Source organism: Atractosteus spatula, chromosome 10 (assembly GCF_055471065.1).
Source record: "Atractosteus spatula isolate fAtrSpa1 chromosome 10, fAtrSpa1.hap1, whole genome shotgun sequence".
NCBI classification, from domain to species: Eukaryota; Metazoa; Chordata; class Actinopteri; order Semionotiformes; family Lepisosteidae; genus Atractosteus; species Atractosteus spatula.
In genome coordinates this window covers 1,156,971-1,184,645 of record NC_142715.1, presented here as the reverse complement: position 1 = coordinate 1,184,645, position 27,675 = coordinate 1,156,971, and the positions used below count along the sequence as shown (strand labels likewise).

Below are 27,675 nucleotides of genomic sequence, written 5' to 3'. Positions count from 1 at the left end.
TGAATCCTAGCTCATTTATAGGCGGCATTCTAGGACTTCTCGCTTCAGAAATCCTGTCAACGCATCGTACGTTTCTACTCCATCAATATCAGCAGTGTTATCACTACCAAACGCTAAGAATAGATCCTGGCAATACTTCATGAGATCTTCCTTGGAAAATTGTTTATTTTATTTTTTAAAAATATTTTCAGTACCATCCAAAAAGTCAAGTTTCAATTGTATGCAACTGATGAGACCTCTCTTCGATGGAAGTTATAAGTACATCCAAAACACGTTTCTTGTGGATCCAGAAGAGGATCATTATGAGGCTCAAAACATGCCTGTCTCTTCATTTTTTGAGGACAAATTGATTATTGAGGTGTAATCATTGGTTCAAAACCCAAATCATCTGCTATTGCTGTTGTTTCTTTGATAGTTTCTTCAAATCCTTCAATTGATCTTCGATATCGAGGGATAATATCATACAAGTTGTGGTTTTCTTTTAATTACCAATTTTATTAAAATTTCACCTTCTTTTGCAGATGTCTTGCATCTATCACAAGATATAACAGTCCCCTTGCGTCCTCAGGTAAAATGTTTTAAAAAGTACAACAAAAGTACAATATACTGAACAGCATTTATGCTTACATGTATATTAAAATGAAGGTACATATACCAAGATATTAAAATACAATTGTACAGATTTGTGAAGTTTTCCACCAAATCTGCAGTGTAATTTTGAAGTATTATAGCTGAGAATGCAAGATGAGTATGAAGATCAAATTCAATGAGTGAAAATGATTTTCTTGGAAGTTGCCGATGTTGGTCATTATTGATCATTCCAGGTGATATTGACTTAGGTACTCAAATGTTTACTTGTTGTAGCTTGAAATGTGCAAAACACTCACATTTCTTTCAAATATGAAGATGTTTTACTGTGTCTAGTGCTCTGTACTGGTCAATCTGGGTGCTATAAAATACCTATGGTTTGAGGTGCAGTATAAAGTGAATATTGGGGTGTCTCTAGTGCTGTGGGATGCTGCGTTTTAAATTGAGCAGCTCCTGAAGGCAGGACAAGGAGTCTTAGATAGATAGATGCAATTTCTTCTCATGGGATCAATAAAGTTTCTATCTACCTTAACCTTTTGATTTGAGGGGAATGTAAATAACAGCCAGGTTGTCTCTTTGGTTGTGTTGTATCTGGCTCTGTCGACAGTGCCTTTTGTTCCTTGTGTGGATTAAATCATACTTATGAATTGATCACAAACATTTAGGCATTCTCTCCTTCTGGGGTTGATTTTATCATTGTGAGTGGCCAAAGGTTCCTTATATATTTAATTAAAAGTCTTTAATTGTACAAAATTAAGAAATTACAAATGAATGACAAAATGGTTTTAAAAAGTTTATTTTTAAAAAGGAAATGTTAAGAAAATGTCTATACATTTCTGCACATCAGAAATGTTACATTCAGAATTCTATATCAATTAATAGTTTTATTTCAGAAACATATCATATTGTACAAGAAAAAAGACTGAATGGAATAGGGAACTTTAAGGTCTCCCTGTTTTAAAACACAAACTGCAGGTCCTGTAGACAAAGTCAATGAGGACAGTGACTCACTGGTCAGAGCTCTCAGGTGACAGACAGTGTCAGTGTGGAAGCAGTGGAGTGAAGTGGACTCAGGTCACAGACAGTCTCAGTGCTCAGAACTGTTGTAAGACTGTGTGACTCTGTTGGTGAAGCTCTTCTGTGTCTAGACCTGCTGGAGGAGGTTCTCCCAGACAGCCCTGTCAGTCTCACAGCGCCCATCCTCTCCCTGAGAGTCATCCCCAACATCATCGTAGTCAGTCCTATCAGGGGCAGGGGCTCCTTCTTCAGAGGGCAGTGTGGGCAGGACCCTGTCCACTCCAGGGCCAGGCTGGAGGACACCTGACAGAGAGACAGACTCATGATTTGTCAAATGAGCCAGTTATTGAAATAATATTGTTACATATTAGGATTATGAAAATTGTGAATATAAAAAATGACTGAGTAGATAAATTAAAAAATAAATTAATCATAACCCCCAACTTTTAAAGATTTTGCCAAGAATATACCCAAGCATTTGGTATAGTTAAAGGCACATAAGAGATTTGTTCTTTGGAACAGCTTTATTGAAAAAAAGTAATAGTTTAGACAATTAGTTAAATATTTGTTAACAACACTACACACAACATAAACATACAACACGCAATTACAAATTTGCTAACAAGGTGTTTTAGACACCTACATCCTAAACACCCAGAAAATCCTCAAACTGCTACCAAGTATTCAGCTTTTACAGAACACCTACATAAAAGAAAGAGATAAACCAAACCTTCTAAACCAAAGACATTACAACCTACAGTTAAATCTCTTTCTTTGTGAGCCCAATTGCTACAAAATGAATGGGAACCTATCTCCCTGTTCTAAAGATGCTCCCACTAGCCAGGAGAGGCACTTTTTAACTAAGGGATTATATAAAAAAGAAATAAAAGTTTCTAAAAACAACAGAAAGGCAAGCTCTCTTTATGAGGTTCAAAGACTAAACTCCAGTCTGGTCTTTCCAGTTGATCTGGACAAGTAGTAGAAGCAAGAAGTAGCTCTCGCCTTCTATCATTCCTGGACAGTTGATTGACAATCATTTACCCAGAACTTTATGGTTGCTTTGATCTCTGAATCTCACACCTCAGCATCTCAGCAAACATCTCCTTACTTTGCAGCCACTAGCCATGTACTGTAATTGGAATTGGAATTGATGACATTACCAGGTGCACCTAGATTTTTTAAAACACTTACATAGTCACAATAGTGTAGTGAATGGGGATTTTAATTTTCTGTAACAATAAGAAATTATAGCAGTATATTTTGAGAGTACTTGTAGACTTTTAGAAACTAATCAAACATAATAATCTATAGTCTCACACATGTATTCTAACCAGACAATATACAATTTATTGATATAAGCATAATAGAACATACTGTATCTGAGAAGTACTCTGCTTTGATATCAATGGCTATTAGTGGACTAACAGTTATAGTATACAGAATAGATGTAACAATATTGTACTCAAAAGCGTTTAATAGGTTTTTTTAATTAAATTGTATCTTTTTGGAAGAATTGATGATTCAGTGTAGAATTCACTTATACTTATGAAGTATCAATGCTCTAAAACCACAGTGAGGAAGACCTAGTAATTTCTGAGCCTAGTAATTCTCTCTGCAGTCAGAGAACAGAATTCCTGGTCTTGGGGAATCTAAAGCTTTGTTCTGCCCAGACCTCATTCCCTCATCATTAATCAGCTGCTGATCAACTTAAATCAAGTTAAATCTGATTGGCTAGGTGTGTCAATAGGTGGGTTTCAGTGACACTGTGATCTTTGTGATCTAACTTTGTACAATTCAGGTCACTCAGTCTTTATTGGCTGTTATTGATCCTTGTAGGACATAATAGAGTGAAGCTACTGCTACTGGAAAATGCCTGATTCCCCCTGTCTTGGATGACAGTGCAACAGAGATGGATTACTGGAGGTTATCTTTCCCATCCCTGAAATACCTAACCCACACTGAGCCCCCTGGCTGTACTTTTACCTGAAGTGGGGTCTTCCTCACTGCTGAACACATCACTGTACCCAGAGGGTGTCCCATCAGAGAGGAGTCTCCCTGTGAACAGAAGAGAAGGTCAGTAATGGCTCTGTCATTCTGACACAGACTGGCCTGTCAGAGACCTCTTCTCTTCTAGGTAGTGTTTATTTGAAGATATGAAATTAGGTTGAGACTAATTTCTAATGACAAAGGCTACTGTGGGCTGGTACAGGGGGTACTCCTTAGTCTTATTTATAATAACTCACCTGACACAGTGTCTGGATTCTGGGGCACAGTGATGGCATCATCATAGTACTCAGGGGCCTCTTCTTTCACAGAGGACATCAGCTTTCCTAAAGCACACAGAGCACAGCTTCACTGTCACACATCAGCACACTGAGTTATCTAGAGCACAGGACTGCTGGAGCTCCTCAGAACACACTGATTAACTCAACATCACACAGGAACTAAAACTCCAGGCTCTACGTACAGGAGATCAGGGGGAACCTGATTTCCAGTCCTATTCACAACTGTAATAAATGTAAAACAATTCCTAGATTTTCAAATAAGATGTTGAAGGACAACAGGGCAGAGAAAGTTTGGCTGTATTTGGACAGAGAGGGTGGTGATGTGAACCCTATGAGATACTGAAGAGGAGCCGGACACTGTCAGCAGTGACCCAGACTGAGTGATCAGGGCTGAGATCACAGAGAGAGAGTCAGATTCATGTAACTGGTGCAGAATAGTACAGACTCCGTATTCAGAGGCTCAGATCCAAGAAAGAGTAGAGAGATTCAGACTCTGTGGGAGTCCAGACTGGAGTTTAGTCTTTGAACCTCATAAAGAGAGCTTGCCTTTCTGTTGTTTTTAGAAACTTTTATTTCTTTTTTATATAATCCCTTAGTTAAAAAGTGACTCTCCTGGCTAGTGGGAGCATCTTTAGAACAGGGAGATAGGTTCCCATTCATTTTGTAGCAATTGGGTTCACAAAGAAAGAGATTTAACTGTAGGTTGTAATGTCTTTGGTTTAGAAGGTTTGGTTTATCTCTTTCTTTTATGTAGGTGTTCTGTAAAAGCTGAATACTTGGTAGCAGTTTGAGGATTTTCTGGGTGTTTAGGATGTAGGTGTCTAAAACACCTTGTTAGCAAATTTGTAATTGCGTGTTGTATGTTTATGTTGTGTGTATTGGTGCAGAGTTTTCCCATGTGATTGGACTGAAATAACCCAACTGACAAGGCATCTGGACTCTGAGGTACAGTTACAGCATCATCATAGTACTCTGGGATCTCTTCTTTCACAGAGGCTATCGAGTCTCCTGAACCACACAGAGAGACAGAGAATTTACACTTCAGGACTCAGACTTACTTTGACCATAGAGCTGCAAAGTAATTGGAAAGTGTGATTTTAAATGTTTTGTGGTGTATAGTTAAGCCAAAACTCTAGGGTCGCTGATTAATCTGATCTGAAAGGCCGTTTTTACAGCATGCTGTTCCGCAGTCTCCTTTTCTATCAAAACCAATGAGAGCAGCACCCTGTTTACCACCCCAGTATTGACCAGGTCTAGTTTTGCTCAGCATCTGTGATTTGCTGAGATAAGACTAGTGTGAGGCAACACTGAAGAGCTGGCTTTATAAGGTATCAAACACATTTGGTTATATTTGTATAATTCAGAATTTTCTACCTAAGTTCTCTAAATATCAGCCTGGTTTGAGGTGAGAGTGAGTACTGGACTGAAGACCTCCTCACTCCCACACTGAGCCCCCTGACTCCACCTCCCCTCACCTGGCACTGGGTCTCCCTCACTGTCCTCCACATCATCGTATCCAGAGGGTAGCTCGTCAGAGAGGAATCTCCCTGTGAACAGGAGGACAGATCAATATTACCTGCAGTCAGACAGCAGACTCATTGTCTTCCACTGGCTGTGGAAGAAGCCGGGGTGTGAACAGTATCTCAGAGTTTGTATGTATAAGGCAGATCAGGAACTGTGAACTGTGGTGTCAGTTACTTTGACACCAGTTGAGAAAAAAAAATCCTACAGTCAGTCAGCACTGTCTCTTACTGGGAGAGAAGCCAGGTTGTCAACAGAAACACAGAGTTTATGATGCTTTTCTTCACTTACTTTGACAGCAGTTGAGAAAGAAAACTCTACAGATTTAAAACCAGTATGGTGAGATTTTCTACAAGTGTTAAGTCCTCAGATCTTCCTCAGAAGATGGAGACTAATCACTCCTGAAGACTCTCTCCACTCACCTCTCCTGGGGGCGCTGTAGGTTCCCTCTCTGGCCAGTTTGTACTCTATTTCCTCGTAAACGGCATCATGATAGGGTGCGAGTGCTCCCTTAGATAGGGCTGTGTGAGAAAATAGACACTCAGGGTTAACATGCAGGGAGAGGAGTACAAGATCAAACATTGACTACTAAACCTTCTTTGGACATTACAGCACATAAATGTTATGCTTCTTGATTTGCAAATTTCCTGATATCTCCATCTGTAATTGTTGATAATCTTTTTTAAACTTTAAATGGTTTTCTCTACCAGGTCTCTACCAGGGCACAGCCGGTGCCCCTCAAGGCTGTGTGCTCAGCCCACTGCTTTACTCCCTGTTCACCCACGACTGTACTGCTAAGTTCAGCACAAACACCATCACCAAGTATGCTGACAATACCACAGTCGTGGGCCTGATCACTGACAACGATGAGGCTGCCTACAGAGAGGAGATAAGACAACTCGCAGACTGGTGCCGAACCAACAACCTATGTCTCAACATCAGCAAAACCAAAGAGCTGATTGTTGACTTCAGAAGACAAGGAAAAGTTCACTCCCCCATCTACATAGAAGGGTCTGCGGTGGAGATGGTGAATAACTTCAAATTCCTAGGCGTTCACATCTCTAAGGACCTTACATGGACACTGAACACCTCCAGTCTCATCAAGAAGGCACAACAGTGGCTGTACTTCCTGAGAAGGCTGAAGAAAATACACCTACACCCACTGATCCTCACCAACTTCTACAGATGTACAGTGGAGAGCATACTGACCAGCTGCATCAGAGTCTGGTACGGCAACTGCACCGCATCCGACCGTAAGGCACTACAGCGGGTGGTCAAAACTGCCCAACACATCATCGGCAGTGCCTTACCATCCATCCAGGAAATATACAACACCAGGAGTCTGAAAAAAGCCACCAAAATTATGTCTGACCCCACTCACCCCGGTCATAACTTGTTTGTTCCCCTACCATCTGGCAGAAGGTTCCGGTCACTCCAGTCGCACACAACTAGACTCCAAAATAGCTTCTTCCCCAGAGCTGTCAAGTTGGTGACGCCCCCACTCCCTTCCACCTTATTATGATCTCTCCTAACATCCTCCTGTGCCCACAACCACTGTACTCCTACACCACCACACACACGTAAGCCAAAATTGTACTGTCCCCTCAATAGCCCAGTAAAATTGTAACAGGCATAATAATACTCAATATTAATTAACCATACTACTTTTAACCACACTATTTTTTTGCACTGTTCCAAGAATTACCTTGCACTGTTTTTGTCCTGTTAAATTTTCTCTGCGGAATTTTGCACAGTTTTCGATTACTTGATTACATGTTATTTATGTTATGTTATTACATGTTACTATTATTGCTATTGTGTAACTGTCTTATTGTGTAACTGTCTATTGTCTCATCTTCTGTCCTATTTATATGCTGCACCTGAGTGACTAATGAGAAACACTTTTCATTATACTATGCACCTGTGTAAGTTTAATGACAATAAAGTTGAATTGAATTGAATTGAATTATTCCTTAAGGTAATTATGTAAATATAAGTTCCATGTGAGTGACAGAACTGACCACTAGAGGTCACTATGTGGATGGAGAGTTCCCTCCCTACCTTTCCTCAGATTCCTGTTCTGGATCAGCTGCCCCACTAACAGGGCCAGCACCACGAAGAGCAGAGCCCCCAGCAGCAGGAGGACCAGGGGCGAGGCAGACAGGCCTCCCAGTGGCTGTGTCTGGGGTGTTGTCCTGGTTCTGCCTGAGAGAGGGGGAGACAATGGATGAACAGGGATCAGGAGAGGTGCTCTTGGGCTCATATACACTTCGACACATGTCCTGTTCTCCTCCTGTTCCGATATGTGGCTCTCATGACTTCAGGGTGAACCCAAGATCAATGAAGAACAGTTAAGGATTCCCAATCTAACCCATCAGGACTGTCACTAAATCAGTGAGGAAAGAGAGGACACTAGCACAAGATCTACACTGGAAATCTCAAAACACTGATCTTCACTCTGAGAGAGGAGAGGAGACACTACAGCTACACTGGGAATCTGAAGAGACACTGATCTTCACCATGAGAGAGGAGAGGAGACACTACAACAACACTGGGAATCTGAAGAGACACTGATCTTCACCCTAAGAGAGGAGAGGAGACACTACAACAACACTGGGAATCTGAAGAGACAGAAAGACAGGAGTTATCAATGACAAGGAAGATTTCTGTTCACCTGTAGCTGTTGCTGGACTGGCTGTTGTCTCTGACAAACCTGTAAAAGAGATAGGAGAACTGTCATTATTTTGTCTTTGGTTTTAAAGCAAGTTGAATCCAGAGTGGTCTTAATAAAAAAAAAATCTTTACATTTGTTCCTTGAGGTCAAATCTAGGATTGCTGGATGAATGGTGTCTTGTTCAGAATTAAAGCCTAGTGCTGTTCACACACACATGGCTACAAAACATCCAAATCTTGTGACTGATGATCTTTGTTGGTTCAGTTAGATATTAAGCAGTGATAGAGTATGGGTGACATCAGTCTAACTTCTCCATTGATCTGCAACCTTGTTTATCTGCAGTTCTAAGACTATCCTCACCTGTACAGGTAACCCCTGCATCCTCCTTGTGTCAACAGTCACTCTGATTTAGTCCAGAGTGACAGCAGTCCCACAGGTGAAGTTCACTGCCTGTGCAGTTCACCTCGTCCAGCCAGATGGCGCCATTTCCTGGTCCGAATGAGGCCTCTATTGCTGCACTCACTGCGTCCCCACAGCCCAGCTGTCTGCAGACCACCTGGGCATCCTGCAGGTCCCAGGAGTCGTCACAGACTGTCCCCCAGGAGCCCTCGTACCGCAGCTCCACCCGGCCAGAGCAGTTAGTGCCTCCAACCAGGCGCAGAGCCAGTGGGACTGAAAGTCAACAGAAAGGTTATCGAGTGTCATTAGATCTGTGACTGTAGAAGAGAGCAGTGAGGTTACTGAGTGTCATTAGATCTGTGACTGTAGACGAGAGCAGAGAGCTTACTGAGTGTCTTCAGCTCAGTGACTGTAGTAGAGATTAGTGAGGTATTGAGTGGCTCTAGAAGAGAGCTGTATGGTTACTGTTCCTCAGCTCAGGGCTGCAGTGTCTCTGACTGTTTTCCACACTGAACTCACCTGGGCAGTGCTGCTGTGGCTGCTCTTCCTGAGGGGCTGGAGTGCTTCTGTCAGCTTCTTTTCTAGGACCTTCAAAGATGAATAATAATTATTTCATTTTATACATGTTTGGAGATAAATTAATAAGAATTCAGTTTAAAGCTTTTGTCTGTTCTAAAAATTGCAAAACACTAATTCACAGAGCATTACTCTTCCCTCTGTACCTGAGCAGGTGATCTCAGCCACTTCCCGATCTGTGCAGTCATTCTGACCCCAGGGGGAGGAGGGACACTGCCACAGGGTGGAGTCATGTTTGCGACAGGAGACAAAGTCCAGCCATTTGGGATCAGGGCTCAGCCTGGAGTTTGTCTCTCTGACGGTGCCCTTGTCTCCACAGCCAAGCTGTTTACAGATCACCGCAACTGTGATGTCTGTCATGCTGTTGGCACAGATGCTGCCCCAGGTGCCATTGTAGTAAACCTCTGCCTGTCCTGAACAGCCTGCAGATAGCCTCAGGAGAGTGTGATCTGCCAAGACAGCAGGGAAAGTCAAAGGAAACAAACCCTGACAAGACAGCCCAACGTTTAGTTCTGAACTGGAAAGAAACAACAAGCAAACAATGTGAACAACAACCAGTCTCATTTCCTGTACTAATCCAGTTATAACTGACTCACGTAATGAAACAAGGACAGCTGTACAATGACACAGCTGACATGAAGGTGACAGGAGTGTGTGGTTCTGTTCATTCAGAATCTGGACAGTGCATCACACAGAGCTTTAAAATCCCATTACATGATCAGGTTCTGATCCAAAACGTCATTCTGATCAGCTTGGCTATTTAGCAGCAGCGGAACTAAAAGACTGAGGCATGAAAGTAGAATGTGTGGCTCAGGGTGAGTGGTGCTGCACTATGAATGGAGAAAATGAGGCTCAGGGTGACATTTAACACCGTGTGGGTCATCAGGATCTGCCCGGAAGCCATTCTTGGAACAAATCAAAATGAAACATTTGAGGCAGAAAATCATGAAAGACAATTGATGTGAGAAGTTTGAAGATTGGGTCCTAGATCTTACTGGAGGACTGAGATAAATATATCCCCATTCACTAGTGGAGGGGAATTCACATTCAGTGCCAGAGTTTCTTTCTTTCTTTATTTTTATTTTTGCTGGGATGTGAATATGTGCATTCCCAGCTGTATCATAACTATATCTTAGTCTCTTTTTACAAAGCTTTGCGTGATCTTGGCCCAAAATATTTGAGTGATCTTTTAGTCCCTTATAATCCCTCTCGTACACTTCAATCACAAGGAGCAGGTTACCTAGTTGTTCCTGGAATTAAAAAAGTCACAGCTGGCAACAGAGCATTTTCTCAAAGAGCTCCCCAATTATGGAATAGCCTCCCCGCAGATGTGTGGGATGAAGAAGCACTCCCAATGTTCAAATCTGAGTTAAAAACATATTTGTTTAGTCTAGCCTTCCGATATATATTTAGGAAAAGCAAGCCAAAAGCAGGACTGTTTGGAAGCCCAGGCCCAGAATCCAGCTCCTTCTACCTGTCAAACTCAACTTCCCAGAGAAATTTCAACCAAAGGAAACTACTGAACATTCCGGACATTGCTGGACTTTACCATACATTACTGAACTAAAAATACCAGTCTGCTTTTCCACCATGTAATATAATATAGATGACTTTCATATCTGTTCATTTTAATTAACCCGGTGCCGACCAGAGGAGGATAGTGTCACGGATATTGGAAGGGACGAACCGTGGAATGGCAGGAGAGCGAAAATAGACCCTATGCGAAGCAGCAGGACGGGCTCAGCTGTTCAGGAAATGCCGTATAGAAACCTATGCCCTCAGGCCATGAACAGGAGTGACCTGGAGCTAGCTGGGTCTCAGGACATCCGAACCTCAGTGCTGAGCGAGGAGCAGAGCAGAAGCAGGAAGTAAATAGGCTACACAACAAGACACACCAGAAAGACATGAATAATCACAGGGAACTAGGAACAGGACAGAAGTGGAGTGCCCTCTAAGTGTACTGGGCGTGACAGATAGGCTCCCCCTTTCGAGCCTTGGTTCCTCTCAAGGTTTCTTCCTACTTTAGTCTAGGGGAGTTTTTCCTTGCCACTGTCGCCTTAGGCTTGCTCACTGGGGGTTCAGGCCCGGAAATCTGTAAAGCTGCATTGTGACAATGTCCGTTGTAAAAATACAAATAAAACTGAATTGTACTGAATTGAATTTTTCTCAATAAGATATATTTAAATACTCTAAATGCAAACCATATCCACAATGTGGAATTCGAGAATATGGATTATTTTTTTTAGCTCGCTTACCTGAACACAGGATTCTCACATCCTCCTTGTGTCCACAGTCATGCTGTCCCCACCCTGCTGAGGGACACTCCCACAGAGATGACTCGTTCCCCAGACAGGCCACCTCGTCCAGCCAGATGGGTCCAGTTCCCTGGCTGAAGGAGGCCGGCACTGGGGCACTGAGGGCCGTCCCACACTGGAGCTGCCTGCACACCACCTGAGAGTCTGCCAGGTCCCAGGAGTCATCGCAGACTGTCCCCCAGGAGCCACTGTGATAAACTTCCAGCCACCCAGCACAGTCACTACCTGCCCCAACCAGCCTGAGGGAGTGCTGGGCTAGGAGAGACAATACCCAGTGATATAGAGACATATATCATTATAGGTGGTGTGGTAATTCTCTGGTTAGCCTGTTTACGCATCATAGAGGATTTCAGATTATAGAGTTATAAGGGAAAAAAGTTTTTTTACAAGTTAAACAAGGGGTAAACTATGGATTTTTAGCCTGTCTTCAAATTAACTGTCTGTAGAAAATCCGAATAGAAATAGCTATTAGTCAGTGAATTCTGACCATTCGGAGGCTTAGAGAGATATCATTGCTGTTTGGGGCAATGCTGAGCAAAAAACAAGTTTTTGTTTAATCTTCATTGTCGCATGTCAATTTCATCAGATTCTTATTTGCTAGCAATCAGTTAGTAAGACTTTTTTACTGCTTAAATCCTATATATAGCCTCTTTAGCACTGCCTAGTTCAGTGCTTTTGATATTTTTTTATTTTTTGGTGAAGATGAAAAAACATTCCATATTTCTTTTGAGTGAGTGCACACACTAAGACATATGAGAAATTTGATGATTCAGGTTTAATATCCAAGGATTTGGCTTCAATTCAAGCCCTGGTCCAGGCCTCTACTGTCTATACTTCACAAGACATTGCACCCCAAAATGTTTAAGGGCACATCCTTCCAGGCGGAAATTTTCCCTGGATTCTGTGACAACCTGAGACTCCATTTCCAATGGATTTGTTAAGATTCTGAATGCTTTAATATTTATTTTCTTGTTATATCAATGGAAATCCAGCTCATTCATTATAAAACATATATATTATATATATATATTTATATATCATATTACATATCATTATATATTATATATCATTAATACAACTAAAAAGATTATTTTTATGGACCTAATAAACCAATACTTTCAATGCTTATGATGCAGTAAGTGCATCTACATCCATACTTTCCGGTAATGCCCACCAATCATTCTTTTCAAAAAAGAAATAGATAAAATGTTTCTTTCCTTAGGCTGTAGGCTTTCATCGTTCCCAGCTGTCTTAATTAATCTATTGACTTAGCATGCAAATATTCTAATTTTTTATCTCTGTTGCTTACAACTGCAACAAAGGAGATCTTCATTAATTAGAAGCACAGGCCTCACATCTGTGATCTGCAGTGGATTAACCTGATGACTAAACACTGCATCTCTACAGAATGGGATGACTGGATTGAACAATATATGGAATCACTTCTACAATCATACTCAAATTTCATACATTTATCACTGGTTTATTGCCAGTCCATATTAATGGAGTTAAAACAAAAACAAATATCACTTCATACAATATATTAACTGCTGCTGACAGGTCCAGTTGTTATATTTTGTGACAAATATTTTTGGGTTTGTGTTTTATATCCTACATATCAATGTGCATCTAAAAAAAAATACTTTGAATGGCTCCTACCTGAGCAGAGCAGGGCAGCATCCTGTCCAGTGTTGCAGCTAACTGTCTGTGGAGAACTGCAGTTCACCAGGTGAGACTCATCCCCGGAGCACTGAATACCTGTCAGACACACAGCACTGTCACTGTCCCGTACAGAGAGGAGTTATAGACTTGTACTACAGAGCACTGAATACCTGTCAGACACACAGCACTGTCACTGTCCCATACAGAGAGGAGTTATAGACTTGTACTACAAAGCACTTAATACCTGTCAGACACAGTGCACTGTCGCCTGTCTCATACACAGAGGAGTGGTATATTTGCACCCAGCTGTCTGCAGACCACAGAGGCCTCTCTGTAGCCCCAGGAGTGCTGGAGGAGTCTCCCCCAGGTGCTGTTGTAGTGAACCTCCACTTGGCCATCACAGTGACTCTCTCCTCCTGACAGCTGGACTCCACCGTCTAGAGCTGACAGGGAGGAATCTGTAAAAATCAATAATCATCAGGTTTCATCATCACACATCAACTCTGTAATCCAAGCTCACAGAGGCATTGCCTCCTGACCTGCATTTAGAATGAGAGGCTTCATCCTCTCCAGGTTACAGTAACATCTGACTGATTTCACTTGTTTTATTTGTCTGTCAAATGCACAATCACAACCTTTGGGTAAATTTAACATGAACTGTCCCTGTTTTCTCTATCAGAAACTATTGTTTTTAAATATCCATTATCTCATGTACAACCAAATGTTGTTGGTACATCATGTTATTATTTAGGTGTGTGTTTATTACATTGATTGACTACTTTTACGTCCCAGTGTGTGTTCTGTGTGTGTTTTTTTCTGTTATGTCCACACTGCTGACCCTTGATTGTTCTCCCTTCCCCATTGGCCCACCATTACACCACAATTTCTGTATGATGTCATGATGATGAATTAGCTCTCAGCCAATCAGAACTCATTTTATTCACTATATAACATGGAGGCTTTCAGGAAGAAAAGGCCTTTTGTTTGACTTCGGTCCCGTTTGGTTTTGATTATCGCTTTGTTTCGCTTCGCTTCTGGTTATTGCTCCGGCTTCGTTTGTTGGTTTGTTTTGCTTTGTGTGTGTATTTTCGTATAGCTTCGGCTTTGTTGTTTTGTTGGTTTTGCGTTAGTTTCTTTGTACTTTCGTTTGTTTGTGTGTCCATCCTTGTTTTGCCATTACTTTGCCCCAGTGTTACATGTTCAACTTTTGTGTTCTTTTGTACCCTGCTCCTGTTGATTACTCTTGTTTTCCCTTATTTGTATTCCTGGTTCACTTGTGTTTTTGTGTGAACTTTTGTACATAAGGTTAGTTTAGGTTGTTGGGTACACTTTACACACTTAGTTCATTTTGTATTAGTACACTAGTTTAGTATGGGTGAGTGCCGTTTGTCTTGTATGGTTTTGGGTAGTCAGTGCAGGTAAGCTAGGGTGTTGAAGACGCCAAAGACCATGTGTTTCGGTTTTCTTTTGTAGTCAGATTAGCTTTCCCTCACTGTCCTAGCCAGCTCCATTTTGTTTGTTATTTTCTTTCCTTTGGCACCACTCTAGTTCCTTACCCTTGTTATCACGCTTCCTAGTCCCTCACCAAAACCCACCTGCTTCCAAAAGAATTATCCTAAATGCTACACCCCTTTACCCCTAGACACTTGGGGTCGTAACAACTACCTTCATGGAAAACTGTGTGTTACCCATCATCACAGACTCGTTTTCAATGATAGTCCTGCACACTTGAACATCATGGGTCAACTGAAGGAAAAATGGATACAGCTAGTTACTCCAATCAATGTATTTTACTCATGAAAAGTCTGGGTGAAGTCAGCGAATAAGGCCAGTCAACCACGTGTGAATGGTTTTAAACATTTTTTTATAACCCCTTCCAAATTTCATTTAATTCAAAAATACAAATTCATAATTTGAAGGATTTCCCTTCAACCAGGAGATATATCGCCCTGCAACTCACAACTGGTAACCCATTACAGCTAGCAGGTGTGAGCCTGGTCAGTTCCTGGATGGGAGACCTCCTGGGAAAAACTAAGCTTGCTGCTGGAAGAGGTGTTAGAGGTGCCAGCAGGGGATGCACACCCTTCGGCCTGTATGGGTTCTTATGTGCCAGTATAGCAATGGGGACACTATACTGTAAAACGGCGCCGTCGTTCGGATGAGATATAAAACTGAGGTCCTGACTCTCTGGGGTCATTAAATATCCCAGGGTGTTTCTTGAAAAGAGTAGAGGTGTCACCCTGGTGTCCTGGCCAAATTTCCCTCCCTGGCCAATCACGGCCTCCAAATAATCCCCATCTATGAATTGTTCTCCTCTCCACTGAGAGCTTCTGTATGGTGAGTGAACTGGGGCACTCTAGCTGCTGTCACATCATCCAAGTGGAGCTGCACATTGGTGGAAGTGGAAGGGAGTCACCACTACCTGTAAAGCACTTTCAGATGAGTGTCCAGAAAAGTGCTATATAAGTGTAAGAAGTTAAGTCATGAGTTAGAAGACAACCGACTGACTCAAGGTGATTGCACATAAAACATCTAAAGTGTGTCAAGATTGTCTCTCATTTTGCACGCAATGAAGGCATGCAAAACTATCTTATGTCTGCCAATCACTGCTTCATCATAATTACAATGTTTAATATTCAAGATGTAAATGTGTGTTGGTTCTCACCAGAGCAGATGACTCCTGCGTCCTGTCCATGAAAGCACCCTGCTCTCCCCCATGAAGAGACAGCGCAGTGTGAGAGACGGCTCTCATTGCCCCGGCACTCAAACACATCAGCCCATACTGGTCCACTGCCCTGTCCAAACCAGGCCTGTCCTGGCGCTGCTACAGCCTCCCCACAGCCCAGCTGCTGGCAGAGAACACTGGCATCTCTCAGGTCCCAGTATTGGTCACACACAGTCCCCCATTTACTGTCGTACTGCAGCTCCACTCGTCCAGAGCAGGAGTCCGAGCCGTTCGCCAGCCTGAACCCTGTGTATACTGCACACAGGACAGGGATTAAAGTTAGGAATTGTGCAGTACTTACACACACTCTTCACACTTACACAAACCAATACTGTCCTACAAGTACCTGAACGTGTTACTGTTCAGTCCAATTGAATTTGAATGCTTTATTCATCAGCAAAGGTGGCAATTTAAAGTTTAATTAATTTACTGTTAATAAGAAGATTGGTGTAGTGAATCTTCATGGTTAAACACCAATCCCCAGTGCTGACACAGTTATTGTAGCAATCATCAGTTTCTCTTTTAAACTTCAGTTTTGAGCTCCATTAAAGAAAAAATGAAATGAATTATCCCCCTCTTACCAAAACACTCCAGTCCCACATCGTTCTCATGGGTGCAGCTCTGTGTCTTTGTGGAGGACTTTGGACAGAAGAACAGGTGGGATTCACTTCCCTGGCACTGGAGCTCCTCTGTCCAGACCTGTCCCTCCCCCTTCCCGAATTGAGCCCCCTTCAGCACCTGTGAGGGAACCCCACAGTCCAGGTCTCTACAGACAACTTCTGCATCCTGCCAGTCAAAGTCAGAGTCACACACTGAGCCCCAGGTTTCTCCGTGCTGCACTTCCAGGCTCCCAGAGCAGAGATCACTGCCTCCAACCACTCTGACCCCTCGATGAGCTGGAATTTCAGAACAATAACAGAGATCACTGTCCCTGACCTTTCTGACAACTCGATGAGGTGGAATATCAGAATAATAACAGAGATCACTGCCCCTGACCAGTCTGACCCTTTGATGAGCTGGAATATCAGAACAATAACAGAAATCACAGTCCCTGACCAGTCGGACCCCTCAATGAGCCGGAATATCAAAACAATAACAGAGATCACTGTCCCTGACCACTCGATATGCTTGAATATAAGAAAAGATAGGAAGAGAGAGCAGTAATAGAGAGTGCGTATTCATTATTTGAACAAAATTGTGAGGAATTCTAAAGAATACTAAAACTATACACTGTTTTGGAATTTTGGGAAATTGCTCAGCCAAAAATTAATCTGTAAATTATCAAGCACGCATTCACTGCAGATCAAGTCACTGTCACAGAAACACTGAGAGATCAATGAAAAATAATTAAAATGACCAGAACCTCTGGACACCCCACTGTGTCACAGGAGCTGACATCCTAGAACTCTGGGCTTCAAAGTGTGAATTTGTTTGTGAAACACAAGTAATTGACCTGCAGATATCTGAGACCCTGAACCAAGATGAAGAACACATTCTAACCAAAAGCTTCCTGATAAACCTGAAGAAAACCTGGGAACTTAACAATGTCCTTCAATATAAAGCAGAAATGAACACTTACATATAAAAAATAAAGGGAATTGGATTCAAAAATTGTAAATTATTTTTAATAAAGTTGTTTTAGACATCACGTCCAAAGTGGTAAAGAGGTTATAGAAAACCAAGCCTATCACACCCAGTCCATCTACTGTTGCAGCTGGACTGCCTGACCTGCCTCCTGACAAAAACTGTGAACAGGACTGTCACAACCTGGCACTACTGGGGCAGGACTGTCTGACTTGGAAACTGGCACACACTCTGGACAAGACCACAGACAGGCACTGTGAGTTGTCACAGACTGGCATTGCTGGGACATCTGTCTGACCTGGAACTTGAAATAAATTGCCTTTACTTCTACAAAGACAGACACTCTGGACAAGACCAGGACTGTCACAGCCTGGCACTGCTGGAGCAGGACTGTCTGACCTGGGCACTGACACACACTCTGGACAACACCAGGACTGTCACAGCCTGGCACTGCTGGAACAGGACTGTCTGACCTGGGCACTGACACACACACTGGACAAGACCAGGACTGGCACAGCCTGGCACTGCTGGAGCAGGACTGTCTGACCTGGGCACTGACAGACACTCTGGACAAGACCAGGACTGTCACAGCCAGGCACTGCTGGAGCAGGACTGTCAGACCTGGGCACTGACACACACACTGGACAAGACCAGGACTGTCACAGCCTGACACTGCTGGAACAGGACAGTCAGACCTGGGCACTGACAGACACTCTGGACAACACCAGGACTGTCACAGCCAGGCACTGCTGGAGCAGGACTGTCTGACCTGGGCACTGACACACACTCTGGACAAGACCAGGACTGTCACAGCCAGGCACTGCTGGAGCAGGACTGTCTGACCTGGGCACTGACACACACTCTGGACAAGACCAGGACTGTCACAGCCAGGCACTGCTGGAGCAGGACTGTCAGACCTGGGCACTGACACACACACTGGACAAGACCAGGACTGTCACAGCCTGACACTGCTGAAACAGGACTGTCTGACCTGGGCACTGACAGACACTCAGGACAAGACCAGGACTGTCACAGCCAGGCACTGCTGGAGCAGGACTGTCTGACCTGGGCACTGACACACACTCTGGACAAGACCAGGACTGTCACAGCCAGGCACTGCTGGAGCAGGACTGTCAGACCTGGGCACTGACACACACACTGGACAAGACCAGGACTGTCACAGCCTGACACTGCTGAAAGAGGACTGTCTGACCTGGGCACTGACAGACACTCAGGACAAGACCAGGACTGTCAGAGCCTGACACTGCTGGAACAGGACAGTCAGACCTGGGCACTGACACACACTCTGGACAAGACCAGGACTGTCACAGCCTGGCACTGGTGGAGCAGGACTGTCTGACCTGGGCACTGACAGATACTCTGGACAAGACCAGGACTGTCACAGTCTGGCACTGCTGAAGGAGGACAGTCTGACCTGGGCACTGACACACACTCTGGATAAGACCAGGACTATCACAGCCTGGGACTGCTAGAGCAGGACTGTCTGACCTTGGCACTGACACACACTCTGGACAAGACCAGGACTATCACAGCCTGGAACTGCTGGAGCAGGACTGTCTGACCTGGGCACTGACACACACTCTGGACAAGACCAGGAATGTCACAGCCAGGCACTGCTGGAGCAGGACCGTCTGACCTGGACACTGACACACACTCTGGACAAGACCAGGACTGTCACAGCCTGGCACTGCTGGAACAGGACTGTCTGACCTGGGCACTGACACACACTCTGGACAAGACCAGGACTGTCACAGCCTGGAACTGCTGGAGCAGGACTGTCTGACCTGGGCACTGACACACACTCTGGACAAGACCAGGACTGTCACAGCCTGACACTGCTGGAACAGGACAGTCAGACCTGGGCACTGACAGACACTCTGGACAACACCAGGACTGTCACAGCCAGGCACTGCTGGAGCAGGACTGTCAGACCTGGGCACTGACACACACACTGGACAAGACCAGGACTGTCACAGCCTGACACTGCTGAAACAGGACTGTCTGACCTGGGCACTGACAGACACTCAGGACAAGACCAGGACTGTCAGAGCCTGACACTGCTGGAACAGGACAGTCAGACCTGGGCACTGACACACACTCTGGACAAGACCAGGACTGTCACAGCCTGACACTGCTGGAGCAGGACAGTCAGACCTTAGCACTGACACACACTCTGGATAAGACCAGGACTGTCACAGCCTGGCACTGGTGGAGCAGGACTGTCTGACTGTCTGACTGTGGAGCAGGACTGTCTGACCTGGGCACTGACAGATACTCTGGACAAGACCAGGACTGTCACAGTCTGGCACTGCTGAAGGAGGACAGTCTGACCTGGGCACTGACACACACTCTGGATAAGACCAGGACTATCACAGCCTGGGACTGCTAGAGCAGGACTTTATGACCTGGACACTGACAGACCAGGACTACCACAGCCTGGGACTGCTAGAGCAGGACTGTATGACCTGGACACTGACAGACCAGGACTATCACAGCCTGGCACTGCTAGAGCAGGACTGTCTGACCTCGGCACTCACAGACACTCTGGACAAGACCACAGACTGGCACTGTGAGTTGTCACAGACTGGAACTGCTAGTGCAACTGTCTATCCTGGAACGTTGTTTCTTCAAAGGGAATTTGTCTTGCACATCACGAGCTCACAAACATAACAAATACAAGAATAGTCCAACACCATAACTCAAAATAACATTCAATTTGTATTCCTACAAATTGGAATACAAGTTGTGCACTCCTACAGTACCATAAGGTTAAACCAACCAAAAAAGAGTACCTTCCAAAGAGTCAGACAACATTAATATCTCTACCTGCAAACATTTTTCGATTGTTCAAAAACTGAATGCTTTTAGTTGTAAAGAAGATTAATGTTTTCTTATTGTTAATACAGGGAATTGGGTACCCCCTCATAGATTCCTCTGAGACATCTAGTCCTGAAACTGTCCACACTGACCAGGATGGAATTTCGCAGTCTGTTGTAACTGTCAAACAACTGGTCCGGAAACTCTAAACACTGACCAGAACAGTCCCTTAGTCAGCTGGACCTGAAAATGTCCACACTGACCAGAACAGTCCCTCAGTCAGTTGGACCTGAAACTGTCCACACTGACTAGAACAGAGTCCCTCTGTCAGCTGGACCTGAAACTGCCCACACTGAAGGATAGAGTCCCTCAGTCTGCTTTAACTGTCAATCAGCTGTTCCTGAAACTGTCCACACTGACAAGGATAGAGTTTCTCAGTCAGCTGGACCTGAAACTGTCCACACTGACCAGGATAGAGTTTCTCAGTCAGCTGGACCAGAAGCAGTCCATACTGACCAGGAGAGAGTCCGTTAGTCAGCTGGACCTGAAACTCTCCACACTGACCAGTATAGAATCCGTTAGTCAGCTGGACCTGAAACTGTCCACACTGACCAGGATAGAGTCCCTCAGTCAGCTGGTCCTGAAACTGTCCACACTGACCAGGAGAGAGTCCCTCAGTCAGCTGGACCTGAAACTGTCCATACTGACAAGGATAGAGTCCATCAGTCAGCTGGTGCTGAAGCTGTCCACAATGACCAGGATAGAGTTTCTCAGTCAGCTGGGCTTTACACAGTCCACAATGACCAGTATAGAGTCCCGCAGTCAGCCTGTCCTGAAACCGTTCAGAGTGACTAGGATAGAGTCTCTCAGTCTGCTGGACCTTAAGCAGTCCTCACTGACCAGGAGAGAGTCATTCAGTCTGCTTTAACAGTCAATTACTGGGAAAAACTAAGATTGCTGCTGGAAGAGTTGTAAGTGGGGCCAGCAGGGGGCACTCACCCTGCGGTCCATGTGGGTCCTAATGTCCCAGTATAGTGACGGGGACACTATACTGTAAACAGGCGCCGTCCTTCGGATGAGACGTAAAACCGAGGTCCTGACTCTCTGTGGTCATTAAAAATCCCAGGGCGCTTCTCGAAAAGAGTAGGGGTGTAACCCTGGTGTCCTGCCCAAAATTTACAATTGGCCCTTACCAATCATGGCCTCCTAATAATCCCCCTCTATGAATTGGCTACATTACTCTGCTCTCCTCTCCACTGATAGCTGATGTGTGGTGAGTGTTCTGGCGCACTATGGCTGTCGTCGCATCATCCAGGTGGATGCTGCACATTGGTGGTGGTGGAGGGGAGTCCCCATTACCTGTAAAGAGCTTTGAGTGGAGTGTCTGGAAAAGCGCTATATAAGTGTAAGCAATTATTATTATTATTAAACAGCTGGTCCTGAAACTGTCCACACAGACCACAACAGAGTCCCTCAGTCAGCCTGTCCTGAAAATATCCACACTGACAAGGAGAGAGTCCCTCACTCAGCTGGAACCTGAAGCTGTCCACACTGACCAGGACAGAGAACCCTTAATCAGCTGGTCCTGAAACTTTACATCCTGACCAGGACCAGACAAGACCACTGACCAGACCAGAGTCTCTCAGTCAACTGGTCCTGAAACTATCCATACTGACCAGGACAGAGTCATTCAGTCAGCTGGTTCTGAACCTCTCTGAAGAATATATTCTTTAGATCAGCACTATTGAGACTGCATCAGAGATGTGAGATGACCACAGTGTGATATCTCCCTGGAATAAAGGTGACTGATGTTTTCTGTAAAGTCAGAAGACTCTTAGCTAAGGCCAGTGACCAGTAACCCTGTTCCTTTCAATGCAGGTACAAATGATATTGGTGTAAATCATATTGTTATAAATAACATTCTTAAAGGTGTGAAATTCAGACACATTGGCAACAAAGAGAAGAACATCACCAGATTTTCTCAGTAGATCTACAAAATCCAGGGTAAGGAAAACTACAAATTTCATTCTGTGAACAACATACTGGATGTGTTAACACATTGATATGCCAAATAGGGCACTGATCCAGGTGGGTGCATGTGGTCAACACAGACTGTTGGCTCATTTTTACTCACTCTGCTTCAAGAATATGGGTATCATCAAAATCCCATCTTTGGAGAACAGGATTCGTGGTGACCACACTTCCCTCTAATCATTAACCTAACTGACGATCTCTAATCCCATTGCTCACAATACCCTAGGCTACACCTCAGTGGTATAATTGTTTTCTTACCTCATTCTGCTCTGTAATCTCCTCCAAGGTCATGCCCGAGGTCTCAGAGCAGAGAGACATGGACAGCTGCCTGTCACACTAATCCCCTTGTGGGGTAGTAGCAATGCAAACCCTCTTCCAGTAGGACCCATTTGTCCTGAACTGCTCTACCTCCCTCATTACCTTACCAGTGGTCCAAAAAGGCAATGACTGAGCCTGTTTGTGTTTCAGAGCCTTCTCCAGCTCCTTGGTGCATCACTCTCTCTGAGAGCCAGGCTCCTTGGCGCAGCACTAACACACTAGCAGCTGTGTTCTGCTAGGCTGCTCTTCAAAATTGTGGTGGCATACAGCTGTCAGCACCTCAACCCTGTGACACCAGGCTACAGTATGTCTCACACATACATCAAATGCTAAATTACAGTAGGCATATGCCACAGAGAAATAACTGCGGATAATAATATTCCAACACTGTGTAATGAAATTAAGAATTTATTTTGAAGACATGGATTTTATGAGAGACTTTAACTTTCCCCATATACGTAGATTAGAAAAAACCTATAAGAAATGTAGGAACAGAAAACAAAATGGAAGATGGATAGTGACAGCTTTCTTGTCCAGTTGGTTAGAGAATCTACAAGAGGAAATGCTTATTTAAATCTATTTTTTTAACAATCAAGACAGAGAGTAACAAAAGTGAGAATAATTATGGAACTGCAATAATAGTATGGTGTGCTTTGAAGTACATTTTGAAACTGAACAGGTTGAGACCAATCTCACAAATTTACAGAAAGCAGATTATGAAGCAATTCTGAGACAAGTAGAACATCTGTTGTAGCAGAGATACAACAGATATTAATATGCAGATCTGACCAATTCAGCACTGTTTAATGAAATTAACACACTAGAGTATGCAGCCCAAATGACAACATGTGGGTCATATTTTATCCTTTTTTAAGTCACTTGAGGGACATCAGTCACTTCATGTTAACAAACAGGCACTAGCTGATCCCTTTTGGCCAGTCTCTGTACCTTTATCCCCTGACACAGTGGTGCAATTTTGGTCACCGCTTAGGAAAAACAAAATAAACCGCTACACTAGTATCAGTCCATAAAAGGATAACCAGATACATATTGGGGTATTAAAGGATATTCTACACTGACAGGCTGAAGGAACAACACCTTTCTAGTCTTCAGGAGAGAGGGAAACTGACATATGTATTTAGAAATCCTCATGACATGGGCCATGGCAATGTTAACCCTGTTGACGTCAGAGAAACAAGGTGCAGAGGACAGAAGTTGAAACATTTAAAAGTGAGAACAGGATGCAGCTCTTTACACAAAAGGATCTGGGGGTTCGGAACAAGATACCTAACAATTTTGTTGTGGCCAAAACCCTGCTTTCCTTTAACAAAGGTCTGAGAAAGAAAGAGGTCCCTGGATTAAAGAGCTACTGGAAGAAAAATAAAATAAGATAAATGAACTCCTCACATTTCTAAATAGTATTAAATTATTGTTATATTTAATGTTTTATTTCTTATTATTTAACCGAGATATATGTATTTTTATAAGTTAATATTCATTGTTGAATGCAGCCTGTTACCTGAACAGATTACTCCAACATCATAAATATGGGAGTAAACTTTTGATTCTGAGCCACAGTCCCTCAGCGTAGACTCTGACCCACTGCAGGAAATGTGACTCAGCAGGATTGATCCAGACCCTGGTCCAAAGTGAGCTCCTCCTGGTGCTGAAACAGCAGATCCACAGCCCAGCTGTCTGCACACCACTGCAGCATCATTGATATCCCAGCCACTGTCATCAATCGTCCCCCACTGTCCACTGTGATGAATCTCCACTGTCCCCTCACAGGGACTGGTACCATTCACCAACCTCACATCAGTGCTGTCTGGAGAGACAGACAAACTGATTAATACACACTGACTCACACAACTAATGTCATTGACATGAGAGAAAAAGATTGAATTGTATGTTTGAAAAGATGGAAATATTGCTTTTTTTTTCTATAATCTAGGAGCTGTTGTCATGACAGCAGACAGTGACAGTAATGCCTGTATGACATCAGAAATCTGTGACTTGTGTTGCAGTGGTTCTGGGAGCTGGGGTTACTGCACTGGACCTTGGTTATAATGACTTCATGATGTCAAAGTGCTGGGACTTGTGTTACTTGGATTTTGGGAGCTATTGTCACCACGGTAGACAGTGGACAGCTGTAATGACTGTATGACTTCAAACAGCTGAAGCAGTGTTTAAGCATTTCTGGAAACTGTGATCACTACGGAGGACAGTGGTTTTAATGACTGTATGACTTCAGAGGGCTCCATCTTCCTGGGTTTCTGGTCACACTACAGTGGACAGTGCCTGTAATGACTATGAGTTCAGGGGGCTGAGACTTCTGTTTCTGTTTTTTTAGTAAGCTTTGGTCACTATTGTGACTAATGACTGTATTATTAGGATTCTGGGAGCTGTGGTCACTTCAGTGGTCTGTGGCTTTAATTACTTTTTTACTTCAGAGGGCTGGGACCTGTGTTCCTTTATTTTTTCTGGTACCTGTGTTTACTAACGTGGACAGTGTCTGTAGTGACAACATGACTTCCGGGGGCTTCGATTTATGTTTTTAAAAAAAATTCCTTACACTTATATATCGCTTTTCTAGACACTGTAAGAGGACCAGAGGAAGGGTCATCCAGGACAGGTATTTTAGGAATGATCTGCTCACTATACTTGACTTAGACCTGACCAAGATGGCCGCTAAGAGAAACCAGCTGACCCGCAGATGGAAAGGGCTCAGTCTGAAAGACAACGAGACACGGATGGGTCTCATCAGGAAACAAAATATATATGCCCCGAAAACAGCGAACCGGCGCGGAAGCCAGTAGGTGAATGCGTTTTGTAGGAGATAGTGGAATCAGGTTGGTGTGGATAAAGATTTAAGGACAATGGATTTACGGAATAAATAAAGGATAACAGTATACGGTTTGTGATTTGGACTCGGCGCGGATTTGTGGGGTTTTATGGACTTTTGGAACAGGGACTGAATAAGGATAGAGAAAACGGATTGCGGACTGGTTTGGAAGACAGACGAACGAAAGAAAAGGTGAAAACTTCATGATCTTTCCTGAAAAGATGTCTTAAATTGTGGAGGACCTTGATGGTCCCTGTACTTTAGTGACTAAAACTTCATTCCACTCCCTGAACTCAGGTTTCCTCCTCTCCTCTTTTCGAAATTCCCCTCTCTCTTCCTTAATCAAGGCTTCTGTGGCATGCTGTTGGTCCACTAAATCAACCGCCTGGTCTAAGGTCTGGGGATCCCCATCACTCACTTTTCTTTTCAAGTGAACAGGCAGACTCCTCACAAAGTGGTCCAATACTACTCTTTCTACCACTTGCCCCGAGTTTAGTTCTTCTGGCTGAAGCCATTTCTTCGCCAGATGTACCAGGTCAAACATCTGAGATCTAGTGGGCTTGTCTATTTGATACTTCCAGTTATGGAACCGGACTGCTCATATCGCCGTGGTTACCCCTAATCTTGCCAAAATCTCCTTTTTTAGAGTTTCATAGTTCTCAGCATCCTCTTCTTTTAAATCATAATAAGCCTTTTGGGCTTCCCCAATTAAATAAGGTGCTACTCTCCCTGCCCATTGCTCTCTGGGCCATGCATTCCTGGCAGCTGTTCTCTCAAAAGTGGTTAAATATGCTTCCACATCATCGAGCTCTGTCATCTTTTGAAGCCCAATTTCTTCCATCTTACTGGGTTCTCTCCCTGTTACTGAGGACCGTCTAATTTCTTCTCCTAATCTTTGCAATTCCTTTCTCACCAAATTCTGCTCTTCTATAATTTGTTGATTCGTTTCCGTTTGAATTTTATTAGCCTCCTGCTGTGCCTGTATGGCTTCTTGTTGTCCCTTTAAAGCCTGGAACTGGGCTAGGGTGGCTTGGGACAATTGTTGTATCAGTTGTTCCATTGTTCTTAGCGAGAGTTCACACCCAAACCGAGAGAGAAGAGAAAAAAAAAGTAATTTTTTTATTTCCACAAGTCTTAGTCCCGATCAGAGGGTTGGCCGCATCCTCCACCAATTGTGGTGCCTCCGGGGGAATAGGTTAATGTACTAAATACGAAAGTACTCAGACCACACACTCTTCTTTTATTTTAGTGAAGTTTTCGCCTTTTCTTTCGTTCGTCTGTCTTCCAAACCAGTCCGCAATCCGTTTTCTCTATCCTTATTCAGTCCATGTTCCAAAAGTCCGTAAAACCCCACAAATCTGCGCCGAGTCCAAATCACAAACCGTATACCGTTATCCTTTATTTATTCCGTAAATCCGTTGTCCTTAAATCTTTATCCACACCAACCTGATTCCACTATCTCCTCCAGAACGCATTCACCTACTGGCTTCCGCGCCGGTTCACTGTTTCCGGGGCATATATATTTTGTTTCCTGATGAGACCAACCTGCGTCTCGTTGTCTTTCAGACTGAGCCTTTTCCATCTGCTGGTCAGCTGGTTTCTCTTAGCGGCCATCTTGGTCAGGTTCAAGTCAAGCATTGTGAGCAGATCGTTCCTAAAATACCTGTCCTGGATGACCCTTCCTCTGGACCTCTTACAACACTCTACTCAAAGTTCTTTACAGGTAATGGGGACTCCCCTCCACCACCACCAGGATGATGCAACAGCAGCCAGTACACTCACCACACATCAGTTCTCAGTGGGAAGGAGAACGGAGTTGTGAAGCCAAATCATAGATGGGAATTATAAGTAGACCATGTTTCATGAAGGCCAGAGTGAGAGTTGGCCAAGACAAAGGGGAAAACACCTCTACTCTTCTCAAGATACACCCTGGGACTTTCAATAACCATAGACAATAAAGAGTTTACATCCCATGTTAAAAACATTGTGTTTTTTACAGTAGAGTGTCTCCATCACTATACTGGTGTGTTAGGACTCACACTGACCATAGAATGAATGCCCCCTTACTGGTCCCATTAAAACCTCTTCCAGCAGCAACTTTAACTTTCCCAGGAGGCAACCCATCCAGGTACTGGCCAGGCTCACACCTTCTGAGGGGGTTTCCAGGTGTCAATTGCAGGGTTATATAGCTGATGTAAAAGCAACTTTTTAACTTATGGTCATTACAGCAGTCAGTGGCAACAATGACTGTGTGCCCCAGTTTCTGTATGGTGTGCTTACTATAGTCAACAGTGACT

At 43.8% G+C, this 27,675-nt stretch overlaps 1 pseudogene; it reads right to left on the bottom strand.

The window, feature by feature from the left end:
- Positions 1-1,732: 1,732 nt before the first annotated feature.
- LOC148824445 (scavenger receptor cysteine-rich type 1 protein M130-like) lies at positions 1,733-27,016 on the bottom strand (annotated as a pseudogene).
- Between the last annotated feature and the right edge of the window lie 659 nt (positions 27,017-27,675).